The sequence below is a fragment of the Lissotriton vulgaris genome, chromosome 9, assembly GCF_964263255.1.
Source record: "Lissotriton vulgaris chromosome 9, aLisVul1.2, whole genome shotgun sequence".
NCBI classification, from domain to species: domain Eukaryota; kingdom Metazoa; phylum Chordata; class Amphibia; order Caudata; family Salamandridae; genus Lissotriton; species Lissotriton vulgaris.
The window spans coordinates 931304549-931332120 of record NC_141697.1 but is presented as its reverse complement, the minus strand read 5'-3'; the positions used below and the strand labels follow the sequence as shown (position 1 = coordinate 931332120).

Here is a 27572-nt window from a genome sequence, read left to right as displayed (position 1 = left end):
GAATGAGTACTACCCTCTCTCAAATAAAATATTCGGGAGAATACACGCGGAACTTAGGTCCCAGAGTAGCACTGACCACGCTCCAATGCCATCAATATAGCGGAGGGATCTCGCTCCCGAATCTGGAGGCATACTATTGGGCGGAACATATCGTCCCGATCAACGATTGGCTGCATGCACCGGCGGACCACCCTACCTATGCCCTTGAGAGGCATAAACTCTCAGCCAGGCCGCTGCTGTACTACCTATATGGGGGTGCGCGACGAGGACCGCTTCCCCCCGTTACGAGTAATACTTTGCAACTGTGGAACAAGGCGATGAGTCGCACGGGCTGGGGAAAGAAACCCACCCGACAGACTCCGATCTGGCACTGCATGTGGCTCACAGAATTGAACAAGTTAAAAGGGTTCCAGAGGTGAGATGATATTGGTATCTCCACCCAGGGCGACGTAGTGGCAAGGGGAGAACTGAAGTAATTTGCGGCCCTGAGGACGGAATTCGGACTGCACCGCACACAGTTTCTCAAATATGCCCAGTTACGACATGCATGGAGAGCGGAACAGATACAACTGGACGGGCTCCCGGAATATGCACCTCTAGAGGGTAGGCTGTTGCAGGAACAGATACAGGAAAAAGCGGTATCACTCACATATAGAACCCTAACAAACAACATGCTAGGCGATTTGGAGAAACTCAGGAGAACATGGGAGAGTGAGGTTGGAGACATGGAGGATATAGATTGGGAACTGGTTCTAATGCACCCTAGGGAGGTGGCCATTAAGTCCCGACTGCGACTTATCCAGTTTAATGTGATGCATAGAACGTACTATGACAGAGTTAGGCTTCATAAAATGGGACGGACGGAAGACACTAGGTGCCTTAGATTCAGGGACATGGGAGGAGACTTCTACCACATCATCTGGACCTGCCCAACAATCCACGAATACTGGGGAACCATATTTACAGAGTTAAGCGAGGTGTTGGAGATCCCTATCGACCCGGAGCCCAAACTGGCCCTTCTAGGCATGACAAATGACGTAGACCTAGCACGTCCCTAGCAGACTTATTTGGTCCTGGCGTTGGTGATGGCCAAGAGGGATATAGCTAAGTATTGGGGCGCCCCAGAACCACCAGTAGTGGAGGAATGGAGGAGAGGGCTCGACCTATATATATGGCAGCTGAAAGAGTTACATACAAGGCGAGGGGATGCCCGAAGAAGTTCCGTAGGGTCTGGGGCAAATGGAGAAAATATCATGGGCTGGATGGTGGGTTATGAAGACTGCATAACTAGAAGGGAACTGGGAATGTGTCTACGTCATCTAGGGAGACATCAACGGCTGACTATGAAGGACTATTGCAATATTGCACTTTGGACTCTGGCCTGCACTGACATGGAACTAGATAGAGATGTATGGGGGGGTGGGGGAGCGAGAATTGGGAGACCGAGAAATGTGTGATGAAAATGACATGATTGTATTGTTGAATTATCTTTAAATGCAAATACAAATGTTGGGAAAAAAATACTGAGGGTGGTACTAAAGCAGTATTTTAAGCATCCTTTACCATTATTTCATGCATTATTTAGACCATTAGACAGGTCTGAATTTAACAATTTTGCTTTTAGATTGTTAATGTTTAACTAGTAACTGTAGGGTGGCCCTTGTTGGCTTCATTAATATTTGTTATGATCAAATCTTGGATTTTTTACAATTAGCTGTATTTTTTATAATTCTAAAGTTACCTGTGAATTTTAAACACAAAGGCTGTGTTTTAACTGAATCGGTAATTGTTATGGCCTACTTTGGCCGTGAAAAATTAAGTTTTTTACTTTGACTTTTTGGCGCATTCCAGTCAAAAATTTGCCATTTTCATCGACCCTTCAGCTGCAGCCAAGCACAGTCTTCTTCCTCTCCTCGAGTCATGTTGATTTTCAGCATAAATGGCCACTTTTCATGTGAATAAACATCTATTTTCCGTCCCCAATCTTACAAATTCAACTGGCATAAATCTACTCTGGTTTCTACCGGGGCAAACCTCCACCCAAATCACTCCGATCCCCGCTCGGGCAAAGCCCCCACTTCTATTTAAGGAAAAGGGGCTTTTTAAACAAATGAACTTCATACTTTTTAGGTCTCGCCTACATAGCGCACATGCGCTGCATAGGAAAGAGCCCTTTAGCCATCGGCACAGCTTTGGGGGCAAAAACGTGCACGCGTTGCATTGCTTGCAATGGCAACGCTTGCACGTCTGGCGATTCCCTTGCGGGAGCGCGCGGCCCCATATGGTAGCAATCATTGTGTCTTGCTGCACCCTCCCGCAAGGGAATCACGCAGGCCCCTCCGCCTGCTGCAGCGCGCGCTTGTGCTGGTTTTTTCTCTGTTATCCAAGGGTTTCAGTTGTCCGCTTTAAACGTATGCTGTATGCCATGAAATGTCGGTGTTAAATTTGAATATGAATAGTGATTTCCGTAAATAATTTTAATATACATTGCATTAAATAGGGGCAGTGTTATACAATTATCGAAGTTGTCAGTGTATTCTGCAGGTTAGAGGGTGTAGGAAACCTCCTCGGGTCATACCTACATACAGCACCCCATTAACGACCCAGTCTTTATATACAGTACCCCGTTGACGGACAGACCAGTTTTTATTGCAGCACCTAATTTACAGAATGGCCCTTACTTACAGTAGCTCATAATTGAGGAGTTCCTTATTTAAAGCGCCTTTTACAAGAAAATCTCCCTGACAGACTGGTGCTTTCATACAGCTTGTCACCCTGTTTAAATGCTGGTCTTTAAATGGTGTTTTCTCTTACTTGACTGGTCCTTTCAGCATGTTATCGAGAGAGTGGCCCTAGCTTGGAGCACTGCAATTACTTCGGCCCTTGAAGCAGGTGAGAGCTGGCTCTGGGTATGGTCCCAGGACTCGTGTCGTGCACTCAATCCACTCAGTGGCTGAGCGCCCCCCGCTCATTCTGGGATGGACAGCTCAGCCTCTACCAAAGGCTTGTGCCCTCGGTGTCAGACTGGTGATTACTCGAGAGATGCAGTCACTGCCCTGTCTGATTTGACAGACCCCCTACCTCCTCCTCGACACTCGTCCTCGTCTCAGTCCTGTTTGTCAGCTAACTCGAGGGGTAGGTTTAAGGCATTTAATACTTACAAATGAAGAAAGGGATCTCAAACAGATCAGAGAGGTCAGCAAACAGCTCATGGTGGAGTGAGGATGTATCAAGATCAGAAATACTGCCAGTGGTTCTCTCTTTTTTTTTTTTTTTTTTAAGAGGAGAAGGTTTTCCGTTCTCATAGTTCCCATTACTGCCTATCATATGCGCAGGTTGCGGGAGGCACACTAGCTTCGAGGAGAAGGTTTTCCGGCCTCATTATTCCCATTACTGCCTATCATATGCGCGGGTTGGGGGAGGCAGACTAGCTTCACTTTCGCAGAGCCTGGTGCTTACTGTCCAGTGTCCACCTACCTTGATTTTAACACCCTGGATGCAGAGACCGAAAACCTTCCTAATTATCTATAGACTGATGCCTGTTGTCCAGTGGATACCACATGCCCAACTTTCCCACAGCCTGGTGTCCAGCAGGGGATCATACCTGCCTGACGCTCTCAGAAGTCCACTGACTGCTTGCTGTTCATCTCTACGACTCATCCACAACTTGTGTCCACCGTGTACTATCTCTCAAACTTCCCCCCAGCCTGGTCTGCAGGAGGTGGTACAAAAGGGGGTGGTGATGGACGGAGCATCTGAATCAATCAAACACTCACACCCAGTCAAAAGATCTGGGTTTAATCCATCACTGTTCTTTAGCCCACTCTGCCACCCCAGTTCAGACATGGCTATATGCAAATCAGTCTGACCCTGTGCCTCATGGGAACAGTGTGGGCTAAAGAACGGTCATGGATTAAACCCAGATCTTTTGACTGGGTGTGAGTGTTTGATTTATTCAGATGCTCCGTCCGTCGCCCCCCCTTTGTACCGCTTTTGGCCGCCATAAGTGTGGCAGGGTATGCTCAGACGTGAGTCCCTTGCTCACTTTGCCACTAGATTCAAGCAAGCCGGGCTGAAGACGGCTGGAATGCCAGAAACCGGTCCTCGGAAGCTTGTTTCCGGTCCAGGGAAGACATGGCTTGGTAGTTCGGGCTGGACTGTTCCCATGAGGCACAGGGTCAGACTGATTTGCATATAGCCATGTCTGAACTGGGGTGGCAGAGTGGGCTAAAGAACGGTGATGGATTAAACCCCGATCTTTTGACAGGGTGTGAGTGTTTGATTTATACAGATGCTCCGTCCATCACCACCCCCTCCTGCCCTCTGCAGGAGGGCAGGAAGGTCTCTCGTGTGCACTTGTGTCTACCAGCTCGTTTAACTCGTAGCAAACGGGGAGCTCTTCAGGGGCCAGGGGAGACAGAAGGGGGCAACTCAGCAATGCCTTTAGAGATGTCAAAGGTGCGTGATGTAAATTCCGCAGATCTGGTGTGTTTACTTTCTGGAGGAACATCTATGTTAAACATGGGTATGCTTTAGGTTTGCTCCTCTGCTCACTTGCTAAAAGCCATGACTTCAACAACAAGCATTGGCATAGCCAATAGGTCTCGCCTTTGGGACCTTATAAGTATTTAACCCTTTCGCTGCGGCGGCTATTCCGCCGCAGCGCTAAAGGGGCGGGGCGGCCGCGCGGCCGCCGCATGCTGGTGACAGAACCGCTCCGTCACCAGCTACAGTTGAGCTGTGCTGGTGACGGAGCGGTTCCGTCATGACCCGCCCCGCTCATTAAAACTGCCGCGCAGGCGCGAAATCAGCGCCGCGCAGGCGCGAAATCAACGCCGCGCAGGCGCGGCGGCCGGGCCATGACGGAACTGCTCTGTCATCAGCACAGCTCAACTGTAGCTGATGACGGAGCGATTCCGTCATCAGCAGGGGAGGGGTTAACTATGCAGCACAATATCATTGGTGTAACCAACTGTTGCATGGCTAAACACTTATAAAGTCCCAAAGGCAAGACCTATTGGCTATGCCAATGCTTGTTAATTATGGTTTGTGTTATTTAGAAAAAAAACAGAAGGACCTCTTTTAGACATGCGTTGGGAACAAATTGCTAAACTATCAATTAGAATGTTTTTCATGCACCTGCACATAAGTGTAGATATTCTAAAATGTATATATGTCGAAGAATACTCATGGATGGAGAATAAGTTGCTTTTCAAAGTGACAGAATGGCATTTCAAGAGCTTAGCCAACGAGGAGCAACTGTTTTGGGACACCAACTTTAAGACCCTCAACCTTGCAGAACCAGTTCCCGCAAGCCCATTCATGACAGAATCAGTAATTTTAATGACTGGCATCCATTACAAGAATCTCCATTCTTGTGGCTCGTGTGTTGGCATGTTATTTCACTTTCACACTCAACTTTCATATTATATAAGAGTTATGCTATTTTGCTGAACACAATTACAATGAATCTTTCGACTGGGACTATGGATAAAGGCAGATTATTTGTTTTATCCCTTCCCATTCAATGGACAAGATGGCTAGTCTTGGAATCAAACTCATTCAGTTGTTCTTCAGCAAAACTGCTGCTTGGCGAACTACTTTACGAAAAAAAAATGTTTTAAACTAAAACCCTAGTAGTGGCAAAGCCAATTGGTCTGGCATTGGCCGCCATCCTTCTAGCAATTCTGTTGTGCAATGGTTTTTGCAAAACTTTATTATTTGGGAATATGCCAGGCATTTCTCCATATAAAAGAAAAAATATTTACTACAGGCAAAAAAGGCTTTTTGTTCTCAAGAAACGCACATTACCATAGTACTCCCTGGAACTGAAGGAAACTACTTAGTGTGCTTTGGAAAGGGTGGCAAGTTTCAACTTATAGTGAACTCAGCCAATGGCTGAAGTGAACTGATACATTGCGCCTTAATGCATGCTGGAGTGGGAAGGAGGAAAATGTGAATGACACCAACCACAGACGAATGAATTGAGTCCAGCTGAACCCCCGCCCCTTCCCCATATGTAACTATTTTGGAAGGAAGGAAGGTGGGTAGGTAGGTAGGAGGACTTAAAGGAATTTACAACAGAATTAACAGATTAAAAATAAAAACACGGCACTGAAGGGAACTAGCTTGTGTGCAGATGTGCTCCTTATGAGAGGGAAAAATGCAGTTACTAAAAGTGAAGTTAACCAGGTACTTAAGGGCGTTGGCCCACTGCCCTACGCTACATGGTGCAGTGGGTGGAAGCAAAATGTGAATGACAGCAACAGACCAATGGATGAAGAGAGGTGGCTGAAAGCCCTAAATGTAAAAATATTATACATACTTTAGCAAAATCATAAGGTCTTTGCTAACGCCAGACCACAACAAAAATAAATCCTAAAAAGGTGTGTTTAGCCGACCCAATACTTACCACTCACTGGCATCACTATCCCTCTTCTTTGCTGCCTTCTAATTCGGCAGCTGTCCCAAGCATCAGTTCCTGGTTCACTTCCATCTCTTTGTGTGGCGCATGAACGAGGTATAAATTGATTTCTCTTAATTAGAGTCCCTCCACTGTTCAAGCTGTGATTGAGGTACTATTTCTTCTCTTTTTGCCATTTTAAAATAGCGCAAACTTGACCCAAATGTATTGGAGCACTTGACATGAACACCAGTTACCTTACACAAGGACACATTCATTTTTTTTAATTGGTACGGCGAGTTTTTGCTATGCTTGTAGTATAAAATGTGCTTTTGTGGGCAGAGTTCCAGGAGCTTTGTACTCAACAGTAATTGTGCAAGGACGACTCCTTGTGTGTGCATTTGTTTTGTCCTTCTCTCCATGCCACTCCATGACAATTCACGCCACTCTAAGACACTACATGCCACCTGATGCCACTCCATGACACGACCATCTATTATATGATGATCCACTCTAGGACATTCTACGCTACTTTACTCCGCTCTACCACACTCCAGTCTATGCCATTCCACTCTAGACCATTCCATAAAATTCTACTCCATGCCACTCTATGTCACTTTGCTTTAATTCACTCTACGCCACTCCACACTACAGCACTCCACTATACAACACTGCTCCATTCTATGCCATTCCACGACACTCTACTCCACTCTATGCCATACCACTCTACCCCACTGCACTATTATTCTCTATGCCACGCCACTCTACACTTCTCCACAACACTCTAGTCTATTGTACCACACTCTATGCCACTCCACGTCATTCTACACTACTATTCCACTCCACTTTATGCCACTCTACCCCACACATCGCCAAAACCAATAGCTCTAGCATAGGCGTGACCCACTAGCTTTGCCATTGATGGTTATCCCTAGATTTAAAGTGCCCGTTTTACAACAAAAGATGAATATGAGGTAAAGTGTCAAAACACAATTCACTAGTTAACTCTAAAGCCCATGGATACTAACTGGTTATAAATGCAATGTCAACATAAATTGTTGTTAACAAAGATTATAACTTCTGTGTGCAGTTTATTGGTATAAACCAGTGGCAGAACACAGGACTCTGTACAGCAGACAGAATACAGAAATAGTTATAAATCCAAGTGGCACATTTTATGGGTGTAGCTATTTCAGTGCATAATGGTTATGTAGCACGTCTGGAACTGTGTTCATGCTGCAGCTGTGACGGCCAATATATTCATTTTAAAATAAAAAATCTGTATGGAAATGTTTGCGGATTTTGCGTGCTGCACTGGATTGCAAGATGCTACTTTGAGTTTTTTTTTTTTATAAACATTTCCCAAAAATAAATTTGAATATTTTTGGAACTTTGAGTATGCTTTGGCTTCTTAAGCTGGTGCGGTGAGAACAATTTGGAAGCAAAATAACCTTTGGCTTGGTGGAGTTAAAAGAAAGCCTTACTGGTCTATAAAGTGCAATGGTATTTCTGACTTTAACACTGGGATTGGATTTTGTTAAAATAGTAACAGTTGCGTACCATTTAAGAGCAGGATCACGATACTGACGCCAGCAGAGAATGTCTCGTAAATAATAAAACCTTGAGATGGCTGTGTGCCAGAGCTGAATGTCACTGTTAACTTTACAAATATTTGTAAGTGGCTACAGTACAGAAGCCTCTAAAAGATGCAGTTGGCTTGACCAAAATAAACAGTTACAGGACGTATTCGCTATACATCATATCCCCCCCCTTAAATATGAACCATACAGGAAATGTATAGTTTTGTTTTCAAGGTATTTACTACTGCGCTGGATTCAATATGGAAGCGGCACAAGATAGTTTCTTTAAACCCATCAATATGGGTCACTGCTGCTCACCAAATTCCATGTTTGCATACCGTACATAGCCACCATGTAAACACCAAGGGCTTGATATAGAGCTGATGGGTAAAAACTTCTACGATTCCTGTAGCTAAATCTGAAGGAAAATCTAGTTGTGGATTTTTTTTTTGCGCAGTACTAGGCATACAGTTGAGGAAATTCCAATAACTATTTTCCTTCAGATTTAGCACAAGCTAAATTTGGCCAGATTGATTTGTTTTCGGACAATGCATACCCATTTCTCAAGGTTTCTGTGAGCATACTGCTTTTAATTGTTATATTATAAATAGAGTGCAGCAGCTAGCCCTCGGTGTTCAGCAACTAGTACAAGATGTACAAACGATTCTGTAATTTTGTACAATAGAAATATATGTATAATCGAATCCTAGGAAATTAAAAAAAGGGTTAAGGCGTGGACCCTTCAATGAACATGCAAGTCCTTGAAGACTGTGCACCATGATTTATTCAAAGTAGTTCTTACCTCTGACAGGTATTCCTGGACGATGAATACAGTGATTCAGTTCAGACACTGGACCTCTAATCATAAGCTTGCACAGAATCTTCAGCACTTCTCCTGTACAATTACCCCGGAAGTGATAGGTGCAGATAGGATAATATCCTAAAAAGTGCAATCTGAAGTAGTGAAGCTGTTATTGGCAAGCAGGCTTCCAGTAGCGGTGCATTCCTTTAAGTGTCATGCAGGAGCATCCATCAACGGAATGTAAACCTGTAACAAAACAAAGTTTCCATGAATGAAAATTCTACATGGCTAGCGAAAAAAAAAGCAAATCAGGGTTTATTCCTTCAAACTGCTGCAGATTCCACTGGAATCTGGATTTGTCATATGGTAACGATAAGCTGGTACTCCCCAAACACCTTACACCTTATTCCACTCTTCTATGCCACTACATGGGTATGTTGGAGCCCTTAATGGATTCACAGTTGCATGAAAACCATATCGTGTTTGGTCGGAGAAAAAACGACCACCAAAGGAAACAGTATTCCAAGATCAGGTCGATTTGTAATAAATTATAACTGTCGTTAACATACATCCAAATTACGGCTCTCTTGAAACATTCAACGTGTAGAAGAAATCCACTTTTTTGAATACGTTAGCAACTACAAACATTTCAATGCAAGAACCAGCTCTTGGGGTGCCTAGATGCGGCACAATGTTTCACATAAACCTGTCTGTAAGAGACTGTAAGAACATGTAGACTTTGTCATCCCGAAAAGAAGCTCTAGATTGCATGGAAGGGTGATTTGTGGTTTTCTGCAGCAACAATTGAAAAACATTCTGCACTATTTCCTGGTTCCACTCCTTGTTAAGCATGGTCTCTTTTCTGTTAATCATATTTACTAAACAAGTCCCTCTAGGCCTCCGAATCTTATTTATTTATTGAATTTCTAGAGCGCACTATCACCTGACAGGCATCCTGGCGCTACTAACTCAGCATAGCATACATCCGTTGGGCCATACTGATGATGGTTACACGATATCTAAAGAAAAAAGCCAATCCTGAAGTTAAGGAAGAAACAGGACAGCTGTCATTTTTTAGACAGGACTCATAATGCTGTATTCTGGCACCATATGTACCTCTTTTTCCTGTAACCAGGGCAGGGAAAGACCAGTGGTGTGCCGTTTAAACTTGGTCCTTATTTTGAATTAAATGTTTTTCTGTTTTCCCAATACACGGTCGCAGTTCCCCATGTTCCACCTTCAGTAGAGAAATATGCACTATTCAAAGTAGAGATATTACGAACAGGGTGTCAAATATTCTAACAATGTTCTACTACCCTCCCACACTACCTTGCAATTCCTCGGTTACTGTAGAGGCAAATCCCACTTTATGTTAGGCTGCTGCACTGCTCATGCTGCCTGTTCCCCCAAAACGGATCTCCTGAATCACGGGTGCTGATCTTTCCAACAGCACATACATGGATTCTAAAGTGATAAAACTAATATTGTAACTGGGAAGGGTGGGGTAGCTTCCAGAGCCAACCTTCAGCTGGTGCACAGGCAGGTGACCAGAGCTGCTATTGCCATGTGCTAAGGTAGGTGGCAGAATTATTGCAGTGAATAGCAGTCAAATACTGCAGGAACAATTTTCAATGGATGCAATCCGTTTTGAGACAATTACTTGAATCCACTGACTTTACCCTAAAGTACAGTACAGGTAAACCATGCACACAGAAGAAGCCTGCCCCCTCCGTACTATCACAAAGAATCAGAGGTTTTGGATAGATCCATCCTAAATTGACTGGGCATCTATCACATCCATGTAAAGGCTTGCTCCAGTGCTGCTGCCATAAGAGAAGCACACTAAATTTGGGCTCAATTATTCCTTAAACGTACAAGCACACTGCTAAAAAGTAAAGTAAGTCACCCAGTTGATTCTTTTTCAAAAGCATCAACAAAGCTGATTGAGAAATTACAATGAAACGTCACGAATGTGGAGTTTGTGTTTGTGCTATTGGGCTGGACAAGTGGAAAAATGAGTTAAAGAGTTTGAGGAAAGAGGGACGAGGGACGAGTCGGAATTGAATGAATGAATGAATGATTCTACTGGTGAGCGAATCCACTGATGGACGAATCCATTAGTACAGGAATGGATGGATGGATGGATGCAGTGTGTGAGGGAGGGCATGACTGGTAGGGAATGGGTGGCTAGGTGAGCCAGTAGACATGCTTCGATGTAACTACTAGGCAGCATGCAATTGTGAAAATATTTACTGGGCGCAACCCAAATAAACAAAAAATGAATTTGCCAGTTGCAGTCCCATTGAATTTGAAAAACTCTGCAGGTGTATACCCTATCAGAACCAAATGTAACGGGTGAGAAAGTCTGTAAGTGTATGCCAGGACTTGTCTGACTTGCTAGTAATACAATTTGTATTTTCTCGACTGCATATCCCTAGCCTTCCTCTTAAAGGGCTGGAGGGCAGCTAGTCGCATATCTACTTGGTGATCCCATATCAAGTTGCAAACACACAGCTTTTTCAAGCTGGTTACCAAAACATTGTTCTAGGCTTAAAATGTGGTAGCTTATATTTAAATGAAAAAAGTGAAAATACAAGTTTCAGAGACCCTTGTGTTGCTAGCCAAGACAAGCATTTGCAATGCAACAGGAATCCCATTTACGAGAGTTAAAGCTATTGTCAATTACGATGGCAATAGCTCAAGCTCTACTAAGTGCAAGACATATTTCACTTTAAAGAAGCGTTGACCATTGCCCGGGGCTGCTTGAAAGCGAAAGTGTGCATGGCCTGCTGAAGGTAAGGAAAACACATTGTGCAGCAGTAAGAGAAACTCATTAAAGAAAATAGTGCTTACAGACTAAATAAGACAAACCGTGTCGCAACAGAAGTAAAAGGGCCAGTCGCCATGGGAGGTTACAAATGCAGAGAAAGGTACCAAGGAGGGACTAACAAACCCAATAACTCAGAAGCCAGCATTTACAAAGGACACAAGCCGATAAAAAATATGGGTGGAGAATGGGCGGAACTTCAAAGTCATGCTCCAATACTGCATGCCTCGTGCATGCGCGGCCCAGGCTCGAACTAAAAAAAAAAAAAAAAAAAAAACGGACGACTAGCTGCAGGTATTGCACACGCTATGGGGCAACCAGCAAGCACCGCAGTTATCTGTACGGATCATTCAGGCAAGGTGAGTAGAGTTTATCACATGATAGCTTTACCAATGGAAGGTTGGCAGGTCTGAGCAAATGCCAATTACATACAGGATCACCTGTAAAAGGTCTGTTGCACGACAAGCGGACTGTGGATAAGGCTGGTTAATATTCATTAACTAAAATACTATGACAGCTCAGCACTCGTCTGTATCACCTCTAGAAGGCAGGTTGAGCTGGTGCAGAATCATTCATAGCAGTCTTGAAGTGGAAAAGGCGATTGAATGTGTCCAGAACCAGTCACATTGGTTTCACCATCATATCGGTCTGAATGCAACCCCAACATTGCTGCATCATATGATAAAAATTAAGTAAACGAAAAAGTACAGAACACACATATTTGGAGAGCATGGAGATCTCTTGGAACTACTGGAAATTGATAGATATATTGCTCCTCAACTCAATGGCTTCCACTTAATCACTTGGTTTACAATGAAAATTTGAGTGACCCTTCCAGATTTTGAACCTGTGACAGATGGGTAAAACCGAGATCCCTGCAATGGTTGCATTACTCCACTGAGCCACCAACCCGGGCTTAATGGAATCATTTTAAAAAAATGGAAAAGCCTGTAACACATTTTTATTTTACTTTCAAAGAAAACTAGGTTAAGGGGAGAGCAGAGTGTGCAGTACGTTGATGAAGTTACTCATAATGTAGGCCCAGTAAAGATGTATTGATTTTTAAGGCACTGTTGAGCAAGTGGGTTAATTGGCGGGCGAGTGAGAGCACAGGTGAATACATGGGTCGAAGATTGAACAGATGAGTGGGTTCTTGAGTAGAAGACTAAATATATGATAGATAAATATGAGCACCTGCTCGAGGTTTAGAGTGTACCTGACAGATAATGCCATGCACTCTTTGTCCACAATCAACATGCCTATCATGAAGCACCCTGCACTTTCTAATCACCTCTTCCAACCCAGTAATGAAGCCAACACAGAGGCTCCGACCAAACACGTTGCAGCTAGCTGCAGAGCATTGAGGTAGAGACAGTATAAACAGAGACGTTCTAATCTAAGGCATGGGCAAAGTGGGCTCTGGACCAGGGGCCCGGCCTTTCAGGGTCCCCTGATAGACCAAGCTCTGTTCTGTAGACTCTTGCCCTGATGACCTTGGATAATTCAATAACAGAATAATAACATATTGTTATACCAGTTTCCTTTCATTTATTTTTAATGTGAGTGACGTGCGAGAGTCTATTACAGACATTTTGCAGAGAAATTGTGTTGATATTTGATGATTCATCCATTAAAAAGTTTATTTATTTGAAAACGGGACCTCACTCGCATATGAGAAATGTAAGGGTGTCACAGAATATTTGTAGTAATATTAGTTAGCCGCTGCTGTGGCCCATGCCTACAGGCTGACAGTGATTGGCACACCAACACTGGCAATGAACTGTCACTATGGCAACTCATGGGTAGTTCGCATGCTGCTGCAGGGCTCCTACTGTTCCCATTACCTTGAGCACGACTTCCGCCTAAGAACCCCAACTCCGGGCAGACGATGACACATTCTGCCTCCTGGCAACTAAAGGCTGCTGCTGAGATCCTGCTGGGCATCGTGCTTTCAGCCTCACCCTTACCTGACGCGTGCACAGTGCCATTTCGGAACAAGAACCCTTCGTTATCTCCAGCAGAAATCGAAAGCACTCCCAACACTGTCACTGGCGGTTACTGCCAGCTCACAACCTGCTGTCTGACCCCCTGATGAAGAGTAGACCCCAGCCTGACACTGCGCCAAGCAGTGAACTGAGCAGGGGGGAGCACGTGTCCTCTCCGAGCTTCTTCCAAGCCATTCCTTCTGTGCCACTGGCTCTTCGATAGTGACTGCCCCTATATGTGCCCTATCGCTGCTTAAAGGTGAATCCAGGAACCCTGCTCCAGTGACTAAGCTCGCAGTCTGACCCGCTCCCAGGGCTTTAAGTGGGCCGGGTCTCTCCGGGTCTGAGCACCGGCAGTTTTTTTAAGGAGGCCTCGAAACGGGTCTCTATCGGGCTCGGTTTTGTGCCCTGGCACAGGTGGTCCATTTTGTTTTGAGCATTATAGGGGAAGGGAAATCCTTTAAAGAGAGTCATTTTCTCTCTGGATTTCTCTTTTTTCGGAAATCAGGAGCAGCAACGTTGTGGTTTCACCAGGGCTATAAGTGGAAGTGTTTTCAATATTATATACAACCGATAGCTATTGCTTATTTATCTTATGCAACTAACAACCATTGACAAAGGCAATGGTCCGGACTGTTGTAGGTATGATGTTACTTGTGGTATTATATATCTGGATGCAGTGATAGAAACAGCAAAATACAAGTCGGGCGGCACACTATGCTAGGTACAGATTTTTAGGTTGAGTGTTTTTAAGCCACACCCTTAATTACTTTGGCCACACCCCCTTGAGAGACCCCCAGTTTTTTTTCAGCCCACTGAAAGCCCTGCCCGCTCCCAAACTAGTCTGACACAGCGACCTCTCCTCGATGCTCAGGGGCAATGCTGACAGCCGCTCGCACGTGACCCGAGGCAGGCGGAGCTCCCTCTGCCATTGCCAGAGCCGTTCTGCCTGGCACCATTGCCTCGAAGCGCTACCTGCATCTCTGCAGGCCGTGAGAGGTGCACCGCGAACGGCTCCAACCACAAAGGTTGGCCCACTTGAAACCGGACCTCATCTCTGAGCAGGCCAACCTGACACTCTCAAAGCACCTTGGAGGAATCAGCAGCAGCCTTGCTTTTCGGCGCAGCTAATTTTCTCAACCAATCACATGTAAAAGGGTCAGTGCATTCACCACGCCTCTCCTAGTATGGTACCTTGCTTGATGTATCAATCACTGCGGAGAGGAGGGTTAAAGCAGAGCTTTAAGTGGCCCGGTCTCACCGTTGCGTAACAGCGGCAGTTTTTTAAAGGAGGCCTCGAAACGCGTCTCTATCGGGCTCTGTTTTAAGTCCTGGCACAGGTGGTCCGTTGTTTTCCGTACTGCAGTGACAGCAAGCACATCAACGTGCGCATGCTCACACTGCTCACTCCGCACTAGTGGAGAAGTTACGGGATGACGTCATGCCAGGTGAGCGTTGTAGGGGAAGGGAAATTCTTCAGAGAGTAATTTTCCCGCTTGATTTCCCTTCTCTTTTCGAAACTCTGGAGCAGCTACATTGTCGTGGTGTCATCAGGGCTTTAAGTGGAAGCTTTTTCAATATTACATACAAGCCATAGTTGCTGCTTATTTATCTTATGCAACTAACAACCATTAACAAAGGCAATAGTCCCGACTTGTTGGAAGTATGATGTTACTTGTATCATATATCTGAATGCAATGAGAAAAACAGCAAAATACCAGTCGGGCAGCACACTTTGCTAAGCACAGATTTTTAGCTTATGTGTTTTTAAGCCACACCCTTAATTACATTGACCAAGCCCCTTTGAGAGACACCCGCCCCCAGTTTTTTCATCCCACTTAAAGCCCTGGGTTAAAGTCTCATGCAAAGAGTGTAAATGCAATGTTAAGGGGCTAATCACTGAAGAAAGGATATGTTTTTCCACCAAGGGTTGGATTGGGATCAAAAATCGGCCTGAGCACACCCAAAAAATGTGGCCCACATTTGCGTATTGCCTTTCCGCAAAATACTGGTTCAGCGAAGTTGTAAGAAAAGAAAGGGGGTGGGGAACATGTTTTATTAACTTCACTTAGATAAAAAAAAATGGACAGATTAGTTCACACTACTGAGCCACACAGGAATGCAAGTGAGACCACTTCTGCTCAGGGCCCCTGCCCTGCTCAATCAGCATACATTAATAGGCCGGCCCAGCGAGAGAAAGGGAGCGATACCTGCACCCATCTGCCTCTAGAAAGGCAACTCAGGCACCCCATTGGGCAGCTGGCGGCATCATAACAGCACAGACAGCACCCAGGATGCCCAAAAAAGCAGCCCACAGCTAAAACGCGGCTACCAGCCGCTCGGCTATTTCCCGAGTGCCTGTGTTACCAATCCGACCCGGTTACCACCCTATTCATCCTCTTGGTCTTCAGCAGGCCATCTGCTCCCAAGTGACAATCGATGGGACTTTTAAATATTTGTTCTCGCCTCCCAAAGCCACGTTAGTGTTCAAGTGGAGAATGGGGGATAAGAAAGACTGAGAACAGGCAGCTACCACCACAGTTATTACACTTACAATTAATTGACGTGATGCAGCCAAGGCGAGACTCCTCAGCAGCGTTTCCTTTCTCCCAGTGGCGCCATTATCCACAGGCAGAGGTTCCCTATTAATGAGGACTCCTTTTACTCAGGAACCATGGCTAGGGTTATCAGATTTTGAGAGTCAAAAACCAGGACAGGCCAGACATAAACGTAGGACTACAGTCTGTAGTCTTACTTCTTTGTGTGGCCGGTCCCGGTTTTTGACAGATAACTCTACTTTCACAAAACATTGCCTATGGCAGGACCTCCACCCTGGGCCCCCGGTTCTGATGGTCTCTCCTCTGCTGGGAGCATGCTGCCAATCTCCTCAGGTGCTGGATGAAAGAAACAGATACAGGTCTTAAATTCCTTCAGGCTTTAGGTCCCTGTGACCTTTGTCCCAGAAGCCAGGACATTTATTTATCATTAAGAAAAACGCAAGGACAGTCCTCTTTAAACCGGGACTGTCCAGGAAAATGTGTGACGTATGGTCACCTCGACTGTGGTGCAACACATCTGTCCAGCTCCGTCACCTTCTACCCTGTGGGGCACACTGGCACAGCTCGCAGGCAAAATGATGGCTCACTTACACTGGCAGGAGAGCGAGTGAAAAGCTAAAGGCAGATGTAGCCTTCTGCCACCGGTTACCACTGGCCAGCCATTTTTAGCAATGGAGGTCCAAAGTTCTCCTCATCTATCCCACACAATCTACCAAGCAACTGCCTCCTGGCCAGTATTCTGAACAGACAGGATCAAGTATTTTTAGATGAACACCAAGGGTTGCACTAAGCATTGAGCAGTACTGGGGCTCAAAAGGATGTAAAAGTAGTGTAGGAGGCATGCACTTAGATATGGGCTGCAGAGAGCATAAGGAGTCTGAACTCAGTATACAGGCCTAAACTGTGCCCAGGGCTCTGCACTGAGCATTCTGGCTATACCACAGCAATGGAGGGTGTACCTGTACTTACACAGCAAAAACTGGTAATACTAGACTAAATATGGACATGTAAAGGTTGTGTCTCTTCATTTGAATTTGGGCGGCTGCCTGCCATTGTTTGCTGTTCCTGGGTATTCAACAGTATGCCCTGACATTTGAGGTTGTGCCTAGTTAGACCGTTATACATGAGCATATAATGACTTGAAATAATGCTGGCTGCACCTGGGTACGTGATTGGCTTGGGACCATCGAGGTGTACTACTCTGATGCTTGACATTTAGTCGGACTAGAAACTCCTTGAATTATTTGCAACTGACCGGCAGACCTCTGTCACATTTGAGAATGGCAGGGATACGCCACGCTGCAAAGAGGTCATCCAGCTGCTCGATGACCTTCCTATGGGCTGTTGATAACTCCTCTACTAAAGGAAAGCGTGAATACTCATCAATAACTACCATGAGAGGATGTCTATTTTTTAAGGGCCAAATAAATCAACTACAACCCTTTCTCGAGCATGTGCAGGAAGGTCAGACAATGTCAATGGATGCTGCACCACTTTGGAGGAAAGGCAGTTGCAAAGATGACATTCTTTTAGTTCCCTCTCAACTTGCTCATCCAGGCGAGGGAATCATACTCTGTCTCTCAGGGCACTTTGATGGCTACAATGCCACAATGTTCTTCATGGGTGTGAGAAGTTGGCCTGATATGTGATGTCCACTATTCTAATTGGCACCCTGTATCAGTCCAAACAACCCTTATGGTGATGGTTGTAAAGTCAACCTTATAGAACAGCTATCCTAGTGGTAGCATGGACAAAGCAGTCTTAGGCTAATACTTCAGAGAGCATGTGAAGCCAATTGTTTTACCAATAATAACCCCTTGAATACCAAATGAAAGGACACCATACAAGGTATATATCAAATATATATGTATTTATTACTAACACAACCCCTCTGCACTCTTTATGAGGTCAGAGTTCGAGATACAGCACAAGTTACTCAATAAGCATACTATAAGTTGCACAAATACAATTCTGCCCTAGGGGCCTCACAAACCATATACTAAGTAAGTGGTATAAGAACCACTTCAGAACAGGTGAATAGGCCTAGGGAATCGCTTGGACTACACTTAACAACCACAGGTTAGGAAGTAGGAGTCTCACAGGATGCGTGTGCAGTGTCTAAACACACACACACACACGAGTTCTCAGACTTTCAATGGGAACGTAAAAGTTAGAAACTAGTTGATTTCGGACAGTCCAGGTGGACTTGCGGGGAAACCCAGTTAGAACAGGACACTTGGATAGTTATTACCCATGGGAGCACCGGAGTACTCGAGTTACCTCACCCAGGGAAGCCGGGTGCAAAGGTGTGAAGTTGTGTCGGGTTTCGTCGTCGATTCCTATGGAGAGCTGCAAGACGATGCTGCAGGCGACCAGGAGGAAGATAGCCGGATGGATCCAAGGGTGGATCGAAGAAGTGAAGAACCTGAAAGTAGAGGGGACAGAGTCTGGGTCACTAGCTAGTGACCAGGAAGGAACCAGGAAGGAGCGAGGCGATGTCGAGCTGCTAACAGGTGAAGAAGTGAAGCTTGTCTCTGCAGCCAAGTGGACCAGGAGGTGTCGACGGCGACCAGGAGCTGGATACGGACTGTCCCACAAAGGCTCTCGCTGTTGGCGGTGTCTGCTTCCGGATTGGAGTCAACAAGTCTTGGCAAAGGCAACCCACGCAGGAAGTGAAGATCGGCTTCTCATACAGACCAGCAAGGTCTGTGGGGCTTCCCCTTTACAGGAAAGCATGCCCAGAGCAACCAGGCAAGCTGCGTTGTTTCAAAATGGAGTCTTCAAGATGGCCACTAGCCAGCAGGCTAGCAACCGCGAAGACGCGTCGAGAGGAAATGCAAGAGCAGGCCCCAAGCCGCACTCGTGGAGCGTGGAGGGCTGAGCTTCGGTGCACTTATGACTCGGTGTTGGGGCTTCTCAAGTCCCAATGCACAACTTCGAGGACGCCTCAAAAGCTGTACAATTTAGCAAAGAGCAAAATGGCCAGGTGTCCGGTCCCACGTCTCGTGTCCGCCACGGGATTCAGCTTTGCTGGAGGTGTGGGTCGCGGTCGGAGAAGTCTGGAAGTCCAGTCCAGTGAAGCAGGGTCGTCGGAATCCTTCGGGAGCGGCGACAAAGCAAACCGGCAATTCGCTAGGTGGTGCCTGTTTGCACAGGGTGGTCACTCCTTGACCACAGGGAGATTCTTCAGTCTTCTAGTTGCAGTAGAATGTCGAGGGTCCAGAGTTTTCTTTCAGAGTTTCAGTTCAGGATAATCTAAAGTCTCTAGACTCAGCTCCTAGCTTTATACGAATTAAAGGGGCTGGATTACCTGCTTGGTCCCTCCTATAGGTCGCACCAGGGAAGGGGGTGGTTACACCCCTTTCCCTTTGTCCAGTTTCGCGCCAGAGCTGGGGCTGGAGTGCCCCAGCAACTGGTTTGAACCGGACTATGCATGGAGCACCTTGTGTGCTTCACAGTGTCTCATTTCATTCAACCCACCCTGCCTCAATACACTATGGCCTGTCTGGGGAGGTGCTAGCACCTCACAAGGCAGGAAACCTATTGCCAAGACCTCCCTCGCTGGAAGGGCTCCCAGCTGCAGGAGGTCAGACGTGTCTTTGGCAGCAGCATCCATTTTGTGATGCTGAGGCTCTGTTTAACTTTAACCGGGTAAATCTACAGCTACATTTCTTCTCCCTCTAGAAGGGTGGAATGCTACCCCCGCCGCCAGGACATGCGGGCGGTAGTATTCCAAAGCGTATGACACCTTACACAACATGTTTTGATAAAGCCAAACCATATCAGAGCAAAATGTGGGGGTGACCATAGGAAGCAGACCCCACTCTCCTACAATGGGCTACTTCAATGACTTGCTGTCTTAGGCTCTCAGGTATGACGATTCTCGAGCCACACAATACAACACTTACATGGTCACAGCAGTTCATCCTGGGCATTTCTGAAATTTTTTAAATTCAGCATAGTCCGCAAAAGGTCAAACACTCTTCTTCCAGGATTGAGCTGAAATAATGTCTGAGAATAAGCATGTTCTTATCGGTATTAGTGGCAGCAATAATCTTTTCAATGGATAGAGCTGCAGGTGTGCTGGACCGGTTATGTTAAAAACAATTTATAAGTGCACGTACACCGATTGGTTTTTTGGCGCTATTTCTAGGAGTGGCTTGAGCCCTGCTACTTAATTCATATGCCTAAATAAACAACCATGTCTTGAGAAGTCTCCTAAATCTCACGAGAACAGTGCAGGATCCAATGTCAAGTGGAAGGGTATTCCAAAATCCAGGGACCAGCACTGCGAACCTACATCCGCCAAGTCGCTTCAGTATGTAGGGGGGTATGACCTCACAATGAAATTAATGTACTCCTCAGCTGTTTTGGGTGTCAAACTGTGATGATGTAGCAGTACTTGTGAAAAGTAATTAGCAGGGCTCGGATCTTTACGCTGCTTGTGTACAACTGCATAGTCGTAATCTTGCAGGTGCAACCCCCACCTCTCAATGCTGGGGGGGCCATCTTGGCTTTCTGGTTTCCAAAAATAGTGATCAGCACCTGGCGGTTTGTAATTAAAGTGAAAAGTTTTCCGTATAGAAACACATAACAATGTTCACAGGCCCACACTACAGCCAGACTCTCCTTACCCGGCTGAGAATAGGTACGTTCTGTGTTAGACGGGCTTTGACTAGTATATGTCACAATGTGTCTGAGCTTTCGGATGACAATTATGATGACCAGGGTTTGTCCCCAGCTCCACCGGGCTCGCATCTACTGTGATCTCAGCATGTAACTTGGGGTTAAAATATGCCATCTCTGTTGTATTTTCAAGCACATGTTTAATTCTTTTGAAGCTTTAACCACCTTCAGCAGAGCACTGGAAAGGGAAATTTCATTTTGTCAAGTCTCTCAAGGAGGTACTCGCAGTAGCAAAGTCCTTAATATAGCTTGAGCAATAACTGGCTACCCCTAAGAAGGATTGCTGCATGGGGACATCTTGTGGGGGCCAAGTAGCTGACTGTGCTTGCACTTTATCTGGGTCAGGAGTACTTTCCCCGTCAGAGAATATGTGCACAAAGAATGTGAGCTTGGTCTTGTGAAACTCACACTTTGCTGCATTCACAGTGAGACCTGCATCAGCAAGGAACTGGCGCACTTGTGTAAGCCTTGTCATTTTAATTTTGTGTTGCCCCAAATACCGGTATGTCACCAGTTTAATTAAAAGCATGTGTGACAGGTTGAATTATTCCAAGTGTAACATACTGAAATATTTCTGCCGCAGACACTCTAAAACTAGTGAAGTACCCACAGTTCTCTTTTAACTCAAGTTGATGCTATCCCTTGATCAGCTCAAGACGGGAGAAGATTTTGGCACCATACAGTTGCATGATCATGTCTGCTATGCGTGGACCAGGATGTTTTTCTCTTTCAATTGCTTTGTTGGCCTGGCACATATCAACACAGATGTGCAAAGCAGCTCCACTAACCTTTTTTGGCACTACCACTATGGACAAGACCCATGGTGTAGGATTGGTGGCTCGCTCAATGGGGTCATGCTTCAATACCGTGTTCTAATTCAACAGCTTCTTGCAAATAAAAACAAATCTGCTCTTTCATCAGCTCTTGCAGACATTCTTACCTTCTCCAAATTGAGCGTCTCTCTCAACATGCATATTCTGAAAGAGTCTGAAAGACGGCAATCTACTACACTGAGGCATATGGCTTTTCGATCATTAAATTCACTAAAATTGCAGTGTTTGAAAAACTCATCAAGTCTTTCAATAAACTCATCCATTGTTTTACCTGCTTGCTGTCTCGCTTGATCAAAAATGTACCTTTCATAATCGTCATTCAGCATCGTATTGAACTTAGCTATCAATGCTTCCTTGATTTGATTGTATGAGACCCAAGACCACACTCAGAGGCACCCTCCTTTACAGGCCACCAGGACCCCGCGCACAATTCAGTGAGGACATCACGGACTTCATCACTCCACACGCGCTCCCCTCCAAAGATTACATCCTTCTGGGAGACCTCAATTTTCACCTTGAAAAGAATAACGACCACAACTCCACCACCCTTTTGGACAACCTCGCCAACCTCGGACTTAAACAACTGGTCACTTCCCCCACCCACATCGCAGGTCACACGCTCGACCCTATCTTCACCTCCAGCAATCATGTCTCCTTCAGCCACACTACGGCTCTCCTCTGGACTGACCACAGCTGCGTTCACTTTACCTACAACAAGCCCAAACCCAACAACCACCCCCAACCAACTCTGCAAAGAAACTGGAACAAAATCACCATCGACCAGATCCTCATCGCTTCTTCTAAACCCCCCAGCCCACTCCTCAAACCCCGACCAAGCCGCCACCAACCTCACCCTATGGTTATCCACCAGCGCCGACATCCTAGCACCACTGAAAAAACGACAAAGCAAACTTGGCAGCAAGAAGGCCTCCTGGTTCAACGATGATCTTAAGAAATCCAAGAAACTCTGCCGCTCCCTTGAGAAGGCCTGGAAAAAAGACCCAACCACCAGCACCAAGGACGCCTTCAAAAACGCCACCCACATACACCACCAACTGATCCGAAAGGCCAAGAAAACCGCCTTCAAGGACCGACTAGATAACAACGCCCACAACAGCAAGGAACTTTTCAACATCGTCAAGGAATTTACCAATCCCTCGGCCAACTCCAACGACATCACCCCCTCTCAAGCCCTCTGCGACTCCCTAGCTTCATTCTTCCATAACAAAATTGCAGACATCCACAACAGCTTCGACAACCAACCCGGAGACCAACCCACCCAACCATCTGCTGGACCTTCACCCCCCTCTAACATCCTTAATGACTGGAACTCAATCTCCACTGAGGACACCATCCGCCTGATGAACTCCATCCACTCAGGATCCCCCACAGACCCATGCCCTCACCACATCTTCAACAAAGCAGACTCCATCATAGCACCGCACCTCCGAGACGTCATCAACTGCTCCTTCTACTCCGCCACCTTCCCGGAAAGTTGGAAGCATGCCGAACTCTGCGCCCTCCTGAAGAAACCCACAGCTGACCCCACCGAACTCAAAAACTACCGCCCCATCTCGCTCCTTCCATTCCCGGCCAAAGTCATCGAAAAAGCTGTCAACAACCAGCTCGCCGCCTTCCTCGAAGCCAACAAATCCCTCGACTCCTCACAGTCCGCCTTCCGAGCAAAACACAGCACTGAGACCGCCCTCATCGCAGCAACAGACGACATTCGAACTCTACTGGACAATGGAGACACAGTCGCCCTCATCCTCCTCGACCTCTCCGCAGCCTTCGACACAGTCTGCCATAGCACCCTTCTACAGCGCCTCAGAAACATCGGAATCCAAGGAAAAGCACTAGAATGGATCACCTCGTTCCTCACCGGAAGAACCCAGAGAGTCCGCCTTCCACCATTCAAGTCAGAGGCCACTGAAGTCATCTGCGGCGTACCACAAGGATCTTCACTCAGCCCCACCCTTTTCAACGTATACATGAGCCCCCTCGAGGCCATCGCACGCCAACACAACTTCAACATCATCTCCTACGCGGATGACACTCAACTGATCCTATCACTCACCAATGACCCTAACACCGCCAAAACCAACCTACACGAAGGAATGAAAGAAGTAGCCGAATGGATGAAACACAGCCGCCTGAAACTGAACTCAGATAAAACAGAAGTCCTCATCTTAGGTACCTCCCCCTCCGCATGGGACGACTCTTGGTGGCCAGAAGCTCTTGGAAAAGCACCCATCCCGACAGACCACGCACGGAACCTGGGCGTCATCCTGGATTCCTCACTTTCACTGAACAGACAAGTCAACGCCGTCTCCTCATCCTGCTTCAACATTCTTCGCATGCTCAAAAAAACATTTCGTTGGATCCCCACCGAAACTAGGAAAACGGTCACCCACGCTCTGGTCACGAGCCGACTGGACTATGGAAACACCCTCTACGCCGGTACTACCGCTAAACTCCAGAAAAAACTCCAACAAATCCAAAACGCCTCAGCCAGGCTCATATTAGACATCCCGCGTAAAGAACATATCTCTGGTCACCTGAAAAACCTCCACTGGCTTCCCGTCAATAAGAGGATCACCTTCCGGCTCCTAACCCACGCACACAAAGCACTCTACGATATCGGACCAGAATGCCTCAACACACGACTGTCCTTCTACACCCCCTCCCGCCAGCTACGATCATCCAACCAATCCCTTGCCACTGTACCTCGCATCAACAAAACCACCATGGGAGGTAGATCCTTCTCCTACCTGGCAGCTAAAACCTGGAACTCACTTCCCACTTACCTTCGCCTTACCCAGAACCACCTAGCATTCAGAAAGCAACTTAAAACGTGGATATTTGACAAGTAATTCCCCACCCCTCCTCAAGCGCCTTGAGACCCTCTGGGTATGTAGTGCGCTATATAAATCCTCTGACTTGACTTGACTATAATCAATCGCAACATTTGTAAAGCGTGCTACTCACCCTTGAGGGTCTCAATGCGCTGGGGAGGGGAGGGGGTGCTGCTACTGCTCGAACAGCCAGGTTTTGAGCAATCTCCTGAAGGTTAGAAGGTCTTCGGTCTGCTGTAGGAGGATGGGGAGGGTGTTCCAGGACTTGGCGGCGAGATGGGAAAATGATCTGCCACTGGTGGTCGTTCTCCTGATGCGTGGGACAGTCGAGAGGGCGAGGTCGGCGGAGCAGAGCTGGCGGTTCAGGGTGTAGAAGGTGAGCAGTTTGTTGAGGTATGCCGTGCCGGTGTTGTGAAGGGCTTTGTGAGCATGGGTGAGGAGCTTGAAGGTGATCCTCTTGTTGACAGGGAGCCAGTGCAGGTTTCTCAGGTGGAGTGGGATGTGGCTGCGGCGAGGGATGTCGAGGATCAGGCAGGCAGAGGCGTTCTGTATGCGTTGCAGTCGTTTCAGTAGTTTGGCCTGGGATCCCGCGTAGATGGCCTTTCCATAGTCCAGTCTGCTGCCGACGAGGGCCTGCGTGACCGTTCTTCTAGTATCTGTGGGGATCCACTTGTAGATCTTTCGAAGCATGCGGAGGGTGTTGAAGCAGGAGGATGAGATGGCGTGGACTTGCTTGGTCATGGAGAATGTGGAGTTGAAGATGAATCCCAGGTTGCGTGCGTGGTCGGTGGGTATTGGAGCAGCTCCCAGTGCGGTCGGCCACCAGGAGTCGTCCCAGGCTGAAGGTGAGGAGCAGAGGATGAGGACCTCAGTTTTGTCCGAGTTCAGCTTCAGACGGCTGTTCTTCATCCATTCGGCGACGGCTTTCATACCTTCGTGGAGGTTGGTTTTGGAGGTGACACGGTCCTTGGTGAGTGAGAGGATCAGTTGTGTGTCGTCTGCATAGGAGATGATGTTGAGGTTGTGCAGTCTGGAGATGTGGGCGAGTGGGACCATGTATATGTTGAACAGTGTCGAGCTGAGGGAGGATCCTTGGGGTACACCGCAGATCTTGGTGGCTTTGGATCGGAAAGGGAGGGAGGCGGACGATCTGTGTTCTGCCGGAGAGGAAGGAGGTGGTCCAGTCCAGGGCTTTGCCTGGGATTCCTGCGTTGTGGAGGCAGGTATGTAGGGTGTGGTGGCAGACAGTGTCGAAGGCGGCTGACAGGTCCAGGAGGATGAGGGCTGTGGTCTCGCCGTTGTCCAGTAGGGCCCATGATACTGCATCAGCTTGTGATATTTTCTTCATCATTTTCTTTACTCCATAAGCAACAAGGTTTTTTAAGTACCTAATGATTTTCATCAAACTTCGAGTCCACCTGGACCTGTCCACCTGATGCCTAAATTCTACTTCTTTGCCAAGTCGAATGACTATGGGGGTTTCAGGAACGCGGCTGCATCATATTAAATTCTTTTTTCTACTGCAGTTGAGCGCATATGCTGTTTAGACGACTGTCGCTGCTCACCCGTACCTGTCACTTCTGCAAGGACTGGTCGTTTGCTTGCACTTGGGTTGTCGCACCCGAATGGATGTCGTAGGGAACCATCTTCTTTCTTGACGGTTAAGTAACAGTTTCGTCCCTCGTACTTGGTCGTTGCGGCATTTAACTTTTTTCATTGTACCTGTTTGTGCCTGCCTTTAGTGTTGCGCTGTGTATTGACGATGGCATGTGTTATGGCGCAGCGCAATATCTCTTCTTCCAGCCTTACCAGAAGAATCGAGCAGACGTTTTGAATGTGCTCCTCTGTAGGACCTTCAACTTTTTCAAAGGCCAAGTCTGGACTGGAGCAGGGCTTCGGCTCCATAAATACCAACTTCAGACTGTTTTGCATTGACTTAAGGTCCACATGGCACACACACGAAGTTTGCCGTACCGTTGCAAACTCTCAGGGTTTCTTGTTGCAAGATGTAGCGTCCTCCCCAGCCCGGAAGCATGCAAACGAACACGCCACACACTGAGCTCTGGAACAGACGCCTTTATTCCTCAGCATATAATCATACAGTGCACTCTGATTAAGTCATACCGTTAATACCCACACCTTAACACATCCCAGCAAGTTCTCATTCCTCTTGAGTCTGTACACACCGATAAGTGTCCTAGCGCACATAGTCTCAAGCTACCACACTGCCCATTTCAAAACATGGTGGGCTGAGGGTGCAATTGTCTCAAATAGGCCTTTGCCCCAGCAAGAAAGAAGATTCTATGCCTTCTTCCATGGAAAGTCTTCTATTGCTCCTCACTTCCAATTTCTGTTTTTTGGAGCCTTGGTTATAGAACTGTCATTTTAAAAGGTTGAGACATTCTTCTAAGAACACAATCGTAAGTCTACTACGCCACAATGCAGTGCAAGGGCTCCAGATTTGGAACCCTTCAAAGGCTCATTAAGTTTCTCATTTACCTTTGAAATCCAACTGCTATTTACACTAATCAGAAAAACAAATAGATTCATAGGTGGTCTACTAAACAGATATAATTCAGATCGGGAATTCTCTCCTTCCAACCCATTATGGTTAATATCTGCACCAGTATATATCCTCTCACCCAAACAAGGGAACCAAATCCTCAATGGTTTTTAAATATTCATCTGATAAGGTTGGCAACAGCTTCTGTTGGAGATTAAAGCCTTCCAGAAATTAGGGTCCGATTTACAGTTGGTTAGATAGGGTACTCCGCCATCAGAAACCTACACTGACAGACTGATGGGAGTATATGCGGTCTGTATAAGAACATTAAATTGATTGCGCAATTGAAAGCGAGGAGTCCGATTTGTTTTTGCCTTAGGACGGTACCGCCAAACCTGGCATCCAAACAGAAAAAAAATACTGATGAGTCCAACAACCTGAGGGTGTGTGTGTGTGTGTGGGGGTTGGGGGGTGGGTGTGTGGGGATGGGAGAGGTAGTTGGGGGGGGGGGCAGATATGAGTTTTTGAAAAACAAAGATT

The 27572-nt window shown here is 46.5% G+C and overlaps 1 protein-coding gene across 1 annotated transcript in view; it reads right to left on the bottom strand.

Moving 5' to 3' along the window:
- Window positions 1–27572, bottom strand: part of IP6K1 (inositol hexakisphosphate kinase 1) — a 443018-nt gene that overhangs the window by 208800 nt on the left and 206646 nt on the right. Inside the window, exon 2 of the mRNA XM_086938771.1 lies at window positions 8786–9031. The gene's annotated coding sequence lies outside the window, so the exon portion shown is untranslated. The remainder of the gene's footprint in view (window positions 1–8785; window positions 9032–27572) is intronic.